This window comes from Bombus flavifrons, chromosome 4 (genome assembly GCF_040668555.2).
Source record: "Bombus flavifrons isolate JBK064 chromosome 4, iyBomFlav1_principal, whole genome shotgun sequence".
Taxonomy (NCBI): domain Eukaryota; kingdom Metazoa; phylum Arthropoda; class Insecta; order Hymenoptera; family Apidae; genus Bombus; species Bombus flavifrons.
Window position 1 is genome coordinate 10,475,904 of NC_138445.1, and position 10,427 is coordinate 10,486,330.

Here is a 10,427-nt window from a genome sequence, read left to right on the forward strand (position 1 = left end):
GCGTGTGCAATATATAATAAATCGTATGTAGTTGCGCGAGTTGGAAAGTATCGTGACGAAGATTCGCGTGGTTAGTCTCAGTTTGGATCAAGGGACATTTCCCCTGGTGAGAATGTCTGTTGGTCTAACCCCCTGGAATTAAGCCTTTGGGGCTGAAACTACGAAGGGTTGATACATGGAGAGCTGGAAGGTTTTTATTGCCCAGGTCGTGAACGGAGAATTGCGGCCTGTGTATCATGAGGGTGACAATGGGAACCTCGATGAGTATGTCGTTTTAAATTAAACCGCTTTAGCGGTGCATTTATATTAGGCTCGTTCGGTATTATTAATAAAGATCACGCGACTTGATATTTTTATTAAGTAAACTTAGTATTCGCGATTTGTAAACAACGTTATTTTCGTCATATGTAATATGGAATTAAACCTTCAACATCATTGTGGATGAAATTTCACTCATCTGAATTCTCTACTTTCCTACTTTTCGTTTAATGCTAAAGTGCATTTATTTGCCTCGTTGGGTTTCTAAAATAAAAATAAAATATAGTGAAGTAAAATTTTATCCATGAAAGCATTAAGATTATAGATTTTCTCCTGGTTGATCGACATTTTCCATAAATAAGTATTGGCAGAAGAAAATTTTCTCTCCCTTTCTCTGCCGTTATATACACAACGATATCGATCGTTAATAATAATACAATAAGATACAAATTAACTTTAATATAGAAAAAATATCTAGAAAATTAGTGTTCTAAATAAAAGTATTCGAATTCTCGGATGATCGTCATTCGATGGAGATTCTTCTTCTATTTGAGGGTCTGTTGTCAGCGTGAACAGCTGAAACTTCCGATAAATCCCATAATCCGGCATGTCACATTAGAAATACGAATTTCTCGTTTTGGCGTTGCAACGGCACACGCTTTGCCGAGAGGAAGATTGCACTTTTTTTATATTAGAGGGGGCGTTGGAATCCCGGAGCTTCCAAGTAACGTAACGCAGACAAATTACACGTGGCAAACCATCCCTTAGCCCGTTCTTTGTGTGCGCACGTGTACAGACCGCTCTATAATTGGCGATACGTGTGCCGCTCACCATGGGGTGATTCCTCGAGCGAAGGAGCAAAACGAACAGCGTTTAGCTTATTTATGACGCCATTTTTGGGATTGCCCGCTTAAACGCGCGGTCTATGATCTCTAAGGCGTACTGGAAAACGCTGGAGGGTCCCTTGAAACCAACGAAACATTCCCGTTGCTGTTATTTAATATTCAAATAACGATGGGGATTTTTGTTTATGCTGTGATTAATCTTAATGCCCTGTCAGTGGCACGAGTTTGAATTAAAATCCATTACGACATTTCCGTACATTACGAAAATTAATGGTAAGATGTTTAAATCTAAAATATAGGGTGACTGGCAAAAATATTTGCTGTAAGACACTAGTGTTTACACATGATTAAGATGCATTTCACACTGTATCAAATAATACTGTGATTTCTAAAAAATATATTTCGCCAGTAAATGTGTTTTAATTTCTACAGAAACGCAGAGTTGTTTCAAACCTAGCTAACAGAATTATTACATATTATACATGTAAGATATTAATGGAGTTTCAATGTATAACATATATAACATAGCACAAAAGTTTTCTGTATTAAGTATTTAAATGATAATACTATACTTTCATGAGTTACCATGTGATGGCGAAGCAGAAATTGTTAGACTGAGATATAAAAATTACCGTTTTACTCGATACAACAGAAAGTCTGAAATGAAAAATCTCTCTGATTAATAACATTCAGGATAGAAAACTATAAATCAGCATTACCGGCATAATTCTATCTGAAAATTTTACTTCTCTCGCAGTAACCCTAAAAAATTGAATTTCACGATTCTTCTTGCGAGTCAGACGAAAAGCAGACCAGCCAAATTTCAAAACCACTCTCATCCTCGTAAACGATAAAACGTAACAGTAAAACGATGCGAACGGAAAACATAAATAATAGATCGTACCAAGCAACGTGTTCGCGTTTATTTCGCCGTCAGGTCAGGGATCAGTTACCCTTCGCTCGCTATCCACTAATTATGAAGCAGCCTGTACGTGTATGCACACACGTGAACGTATCACGAGAATTTCGCCGCTTTCCCTCGCGACGCCTCTTCCTTCGCGCGACATGTAATACACTTTTATGTCGCGTGCAAAAGGGTCCGCAACCCCCTCGGATCCCCATATTCCCCATACGATTCCGCCGGTTTGATATGCTTCAACCTTCGGAATCGTCGGGGTCGTTGCTTTTTCCTGGCCCTGCCAGATTTCCCCAGCCAGAAATCTCTTCTCGCGGGAAAGGAAAATTTCTCTTTCCACCCCGTGACGGACTGGCGATTTTACGGGGCTCAAGAATTTACTATGAAGGAAATTTACTGCGGACGATTCTCTTATCCTTCTCTTGATTCCTTCTCTTGTTTCTTTCGATTTATTCTCTTTGTACTCGGTGATGATGACATCTCATTTTGTGTAAATATAACTCTGCTAATTGACGTTAGAACTACTGACGACTAAAAAAAGTACAAAGTACGGAGATGTTGCATCGATTATCTATAGATCTTGTAAAAAGTCAGAGAAAGAATGCAATATTGTAAATTTATATAATTTTTATATAAAATTATGTACTGGTTATTTTGACTATTCTATTCTAGTATTAAAATATACGTATGTGTATATTAATTAAGTATTTAATAAATTAATAATGTATATGTATATTGATCGTAGGTGATATTACGTTTTTTATTTCATGACTAAACGATGATTTATATTTGAATTAATAATAATAAATTATACTCTTGAAATTCTTATTCATACTTTAATTGCAGGAGCTTGTCATTTTCTGCTTTGTAATTTCCATAAAATTACCAGACGCGAATGCGTTAAATAATTAAACATGAATTATAATTTTTGCAGCCTTATCAAGCATTAAAATGTATATCCAGATATATTCTATATGAATGACTATAATTACCGCGATACGATTATAACAAGTAGGTACCTGTAATCAGTGATTATTAATCACATTTCTGTCTCCATAGAAGTCAGTATTAATTCTACCAATATGCTATCCGTATAATTCTAATAATTCTAAATAACCTGCAATCCGTCACTTTGATGACTTTAATTTCTAAATTTTAATGTTAAATTCTGTTATTAGATATAATTGATTAATCAAAGAATATAAATTCCAGTGTTAAAAGCTCCAAAATTTCAACTGAAACATATCATTGCTGACTCAATGGTACTCTTTAAACGGATAAAACTCTCGAAAAGTTGTCGAGCCTCGATGTCCTCGTCATTATCTTCTGGTCATCCTCGAGAACGTCAAGAACCTCGAATATCGGATGGTGTAGTCTTCACGACTCCAAATAAACAATATCAAGGCTGCTCATTAGCATGATGTCTACTTAACGAAAGTTTGGAATTTAACGTAGTTGAAGGTAATCCCGGGGATGCCGACGCAATGACCCAATTACTGCACTCGTAAAGTGCAACGGAGTGAGACGTGAGCCACATGAAAGCACCGAACAGCCGGAAACTTTGTTAGTCTCGTAGTCTTTCGACACGTTAAGAGGCAATACTCGGAGCGCGCACGTGGGTTCCCAATACTTTTGTTCTTAATTAGTTAAGCCACCCCTTAACAAACGACAGAGGCAACGATACTTGAAATATTCTCGCAGTAACGTGTAATTATTTTTCGCGAGAGTATCGTCGGATCACGTGAGGTGCGGACTGAAACGTTTATCGCCAAGCCACGGAAAAAAAGGGGGTTGTGTGCGGAGGAAGATGGAATCACGGTGAAACGAAAACGTCGGACGTGTACACCGAACGAAAATTTAATTAAATCCAGCGTAAGGTTCCGGCGTTTCGGTATTCGAATCCGATCGCATTAATCCGATCGAGCAAGCAAATCGGTTCCCTAAGTAATTTCATTGATATCGGAACGGACGTTTAATGGCCTCAATGAATTTCCAACTATTTCTCTTTTTTCCACCACCCTTGCCGTTTTGTTTCCTTCTTTGAATTATCACACTGTACGCAATTCTGTTTCACGCTTTAAACGATTTTCAACATTTTCATTTCCCACGTTAATTCGTTCTATTTATTTGCGCGGAATTCGCAGCCTAAAAATTCCTCTCTGAAAGTACGAAATCAGTGTGAAGCGCGGTAAGAAAAATCCATTCGCCACAGTGCTATTAACCGCCATCCCTATCGACGTTTCTGTTGTCGTCCCCTACATTTTCGTCCACGAAACCGCCCCCTTGGTCTATAGCACGACAACTTCCGGACAGAGAGTTCCTCGGCGTCGAACGTGCGAGGACGAAACGTCAAGCTGGTTCACACGGCTTGCCAACAACACGAGCTATCCCAGCCAGCCAGGCGCCGTTTTCCGAAATTACGCCAATAACCTGTCCGATATAATGTCTGACTTCAGCGTATTAATTAGCCAGAGCAACAACGCCTGGGAACCATAACTCGGCCACGAAGGTACATAGATCCACGATCGAATTAGCAACACCAATACTGGTGTGCCCGTTGAATAATGCACGAGCTGACATTTCGTCCAATAACAAACGCCCCGTTATTCCAGTATGGTTATTCTTGCCGGCTCGCTGCCTGGTCATTTAATCGGAACTACCTTTTCAATTGCAGTATCTCACCACTCTCGTGGGATAGATGATAGATATATACAGCCCCTTAGTTACGTCTTCTATAATCAAATTCAAATTGACGGATCGTAGACAAGACTAGCGTGCACCAACCCTGTTGACGCATTGTTACGTATTATCCAATAAAATTTATGTTTTCGCGAGCCATAAGGGGCTGATAACTTTCTTTAATGCGTTAGACGTATTCCTGGGCTTATCATATTTGTACGAATCCCTGGTGTTAAGCCTGACAAACGAGGCAACCAAGCTTCTCGTTATAAGGGCGACGAAAGTCCCTTTTTATCGACGCGTCGTGTTTTCTACATGGGGATGAATGAGTGGAAATTTGATGAGAATTTGACTAAATACTGTATAGGGAGGCTCGAGAATCGTATCCGTTCATTTTTCTTTCTGATCTGTTGAAAAGTTTTTCGATAGAAGAAAAATATTTCTTAAAGAATTCCCTCATAAAAAACGGAACATCCAATTTAGCATATTTCTCCCCTTGTGATTTTCGTATCGTCGGTTTGCTAGGAGAGTGGCATGATTAGAAGCGAGTTATTAATTACTGAACTGCATATATAACGATATTTTTCTTTTTTACAATTTACCTAATAATTTTTGGGTTTCGATGATCTCTAATTACTTACTGTAAAAGAAAAGTTAAAAGTGAAGAGTTAAAATATTAAAAAGGTAAAACTTCAAATTGTGTAGCATTATCCCTGTTACGTAATATAATTTTATTAATATTACTGTCCTAGTATTATAGCGCACTCTTAAAATTAATTTTTTTTCAAATATTTGGAAATGGACGATTACGGTCGTCGAATGCATGATCGAACCAACGATAAACGAATACAAATGATCGAAAACAATGGTATTATGAAACCTAAAAGCCATATTGATTGAATTATTCTATGAAAGAAACGCCCCCTGTATATCAACTGGAATTGTTAGAGAGCCCTATGTTTCGATATTAATAGCGACGCGTGTGCCGGTTCGTTTAGTAAATTATAGATAGAGGCTGGTAACGCGAGTATCATCGAAATTTTCGCCGCAGCGGGTACCAGTAATAAGATAGATCGACATTATGTAACCCCATAATGAACCAACGTGTTGTTAATTACAGCTCGGTGCGCGGTGAACGCAAAACGCACCGGTATTCGCACGACGATTTCATTTTGCCCATTCATGGCGTGTTGCATCGACTGAATGGCTGGCGCCATTTCCCACGATGGAAACGCTCTCGTTTCAAAAATCACGAGATTGACGTTGATACGGATTCTACTGTATCGATTTCTGTACGGAATTTTCCTATCCTGTTTATTTTTCCTCGGACATCATACGACATTGCGTTCGTAATCGTCCGAGTGACTTCCATCGGGCAATTTATTGATTCGCTGACGCGAAGAAACTCGTAACGATGTCCACACTAATTACAACAGAACAAGCTGCTAACTTATTTAGCTTACACGTGCCGGCTGGGCCAGCCGCCTGCTCGTCCGCTGGGATAAACTCGAATAAAGATAGATCCTGGTAGTTAGTAAGTACACTCCGCTACATTTCAGGAATCAGGATGCTAGGAGTAGCACTTTCGCCTCGAAATGGTTTATTGGATCTTGAAACGAATATTAGGAAATTAGAGTTTCAATGGAACTTTCGAGAACTTATATAATTGGATTGGAATGTTCAATTATAAAATTCTTCGTACTTTGATACTCCATCTATTAACATTCTCGGTAATAATATGAGGCTACGCGATATTTAATCACAAAAAGGAATATCTAATTAAAAAATTCCGAAAACATTTTAATGGCCCATAAATATCTAGCAGAGTTTCAATGGAATTTTAAATTTTCAGGAGTCATTAAATTGCATTCGAACGTTTCATCATAGAATTCTTAACTCCTTGACGAAAATATCCTTCCTCGACTATTTTCTATTTTTAAACCTTTAAGGAACATTGAAGAGAAATATTGCAAAAATCCACGACACTATAGCGGCACAATTTCTACTTAAACGAACAAAGTCAAGACAAACTAGTCTACAGAGTCAAGAGACAAAATTGCCGGCCATAAGACCGCTGGAAATGCGGTAGTGGAGCCGCAATGGAAACTGCAAATCCCGTTCTTTCATGAAACTCAGGCTGGCAACGACGTTGCCCGATGACATCCGCCAAATACCTGAACGCCAAAAGTGCTCCGTAGAACCTACGGACCTCGAAATTAGCTACTTTCAGCCATCTTCCAGCCGAGACGAATGGCTGGTTGTAGAAGGCTAGACAACCGGACTAATACCGTGCGTTTCACCGTCTCGCTGGAGCTGGTCCTAATGGAAGCCTAGAATAGCCAGAATCCTAGCTTTTGCTAATTTATTTGTCAATAGTCCGGTGATTGTATCTACGCCCAAATGGCTATTCCCCCAGACGAATGAGGAAACTGCTGATAGGAAAGCAAAGAAGTTGCTTCTTCGTCATTACGTTCCGAGTGAACTCAGGGATATTTGCCTGAACCTTCAAATTAGTCGATTTATCTTAATTCGAACAACTACTCTTTTCATTTGTATAAAATGGGATAAATGTTTATGCTTCTCCTTATCAGTGAAATTAATTTATTTCAAATCGTTTACGTTCAAGCAACTTGATATCGTCTTATAGAATCTAGTGAAACTGTTGTTTAATTTAATTTGAAATATGCCTTTAGGTTTGAAGCTGAAATTCTTCCAATTGTTATCTTGAAGGGAATAACAATTATTAAATTCAATTTTGCGCTTACTAATTAGTTTCCTGACCAAGTTGCCAGTAACCATAACCCATATTGTCATATTGCCAATAACCCGAGTTTCTCTAACCATTTACCAAGTGTACTTTGTCCATCTTACATTTAACAATTGGTTACTCGAATTCAAATGATTTCAAGTCGAGTAAGAACATAAACTTGAAATCAATCTACGTTAATGTTATTGAAGTCTTTGATTTAAAACGACTCGAGTTTAACTCGATTGAACTGAAGGAGACTTACGTAACTGACAGAACCAGATCATAAATACATCTTAAATAGTTTCGAGGGAAACGTAAAAGCGATACGTTCTTCTCCATGGAATTATCGGTTTATGACTCAGAATCCGAGCGGTTAATCGCTTAATAGCTCATATGGAATCCGTTTTATATCACTTAACGATCGACGTATCGTAAGCTGATTTCCAACCAAGCGAAAAGACTCGTTGGCATCGTCTGAATCTCTGCCTCCGTTTCCATCTGTTTCTACGACTTTCCGTGCAATCGTGGAGTTCCCAGAGGTAGTCAGGGAAAAATCGACGATCCATTTGGCCTGGCCTGGCGGAATCGGTCCCACGGGCGAACCGATACGCCAATCATTTCGTTCCGCAGCGTCACCGTCAGCTGCCCCCTCGTTGCTCCGCGTCAATTCTGGATACTGGCTGATTTACTCCGCGTAGATATCCTCGATTCCCTTAACGCGGTCACAGTAGATAGAGCAAGTTCCTGTTCCTGCTTCTCTGGCAGCCACAATGACGTCGAACAGATCATTCGCGGCTAACGTGATTGATAAGCAGTCAGTTTGATAAACAGGAACGTTAAGCGTGCGTAGCAACGACCCTGATAAATCAGAAATATTTTCGTGAGACGGTATTATGTTTCTCACCTGTTCTTACTTCTCTTTATTTCGCACGTTTTCACATAATTGTTGAGAAACAAGAGGATATCGCCGAGTTCTTTATACGTCTGTTGTAAACGTTGGTATAACGAGACAGACGAATCTCGAAGCGCAACAAGCCACGAGGATTCTCACCTGTGCACGATATTTAATCCCTTACGTGACCAGCCTGTAACTGTCGTTTGACATACCGGTTGCATCGTGTCACCAACTGATGTTACGTGCTCCAAAGAAAAAATTAAATATGTGCCGTATATAGCGTAAATTACGTTTTAAGAAATGAAAATTACAAAATAATTAGGAGATTGTAATTTTGGATTATTTATTCCTGACTTTCAAACTTATCAGTTATAGTCTCTTCACCTTCTTCGAAAATTATCTACTATAACATTATTGCTTCTTTTATCCTAAAATGAATTATCTATATGATATACGAATAAAAGACGACAGGCATTCTTTGGACTAGATCTTTTTTGATTTATTGGGATTAATAATAAGTGCTTTACGATTACTGTAAAGTAAATTATTTCAATTCTGAAATCCTTATACGTTTAGTTTTACAGAGGTTCCGATATACTGTTTTATCCGAAAATCTGTCTTCCTGTTGTCAAGCTTGTTTCTTATCCAATTCGTTTGGATCGTAATGAAAACGTGACACACGTTCGGCAGGTGACAGTGGAATTGTTCTTGGTGGAAGATTTTTTTCCATGGAAATACGATCGCCAGTGTTTTCATTAAATCGTCGCCTGTTCCGGCGCGACAAAAATTGAACTCTTCGGCCAGCTGTTCCGCGCCGTGTAACAACGCGAAACGATACGCAGACCACGGCGTTAATCGCGCGAGCTCCGGCAAAAAAGTGTGCCACCGCGCGAGAAACAAAATCGCTTCCATTTCACCCGCTAATAAAATCCGTATCATATTTTCGTGTTAACGAATCGACCTGCCGTCTGCAGGAAATTGCTATCAACCGTTTAATCGATACTTCGCTCGCGGGGAATGCTTTCGTGAAAACTGACCGCCGTAATTTTAACTTCGTACGTTAGCGTCGCGAATATTAGACATCTTGCAAATAATGTAAAACGATTTAACTTGGGACACTCTGCTAACTAATTCAGCTGCTAAGCTACAGAATTCATTCAGAAACTTAGAGACAACAATCCACCCTATATGTTACAGATATTGCGAATTGAGAGACGGATGTTAAATTTCTAAATGTAAAATGGAAGAAAAATTTTTGTGCAATTCTGTAATCTGATATTGTAAACTTGATATTTTTCGGGATTTAATTTTTTTAAGCAATACACAATAACGATTCATCATATACTTTATATCGTGAATGCAAAGACGGACTTTAAAAGAAGCTCTTGAATAAACTAATTTCCAAATGTAGAGGAAAATTTGTCAAAGATCCTTTAACGTGAAACATCGTAACGTAGAAAGCTCCGAAATTCACTTAATCGAGAGCTACATCGCGAAAGTTCAGAGGCAAACGCCAAATTTCCAAATGCAAAGTCGAAAGAGAATTTTTCAAAAATCCTTTGAAAGCTTCGAATTCACTTAAATGACGCGCTGTGTATGTTACGCGAATTGAAACGCCAAACGAAGGGCAAAGTCAAGAGAGAAAGAGCAGAGAGGAAACTCGACTTTCATTTCTCTGGGATGAATAGCCGCGTATCTCCATTATCTCCTTCCGGGAACAGCATCGATAACAGCATCTCGGCAGGCAGAGAGCAGTAACTCAAACGAGGATAGCAACCGCGGCAGCGTACTCGGAAACCCTCTAACAAAGAACGCGCCGTATATCGACGAGCTTATCGATGCACCTTTTCCTTTTCCGCAGGATTATTCGCGTCTGGAATCGTCCTCCTTTTTTTCTTCTTCCTTCCCGGTCGTCGATAAACGGACGCGTACTGTGCCAGATCGAAAGCATGCCGTCCGCCAACACACCTCGACAAACCCATCGGGCATGTAGATAATCCAGGATAGAGGTTGCACATAGGTGCATCGAGGATGATACGCGTTCGAAGACGCACGAATCCGCGTATTCCCCGGATTTATACAGGC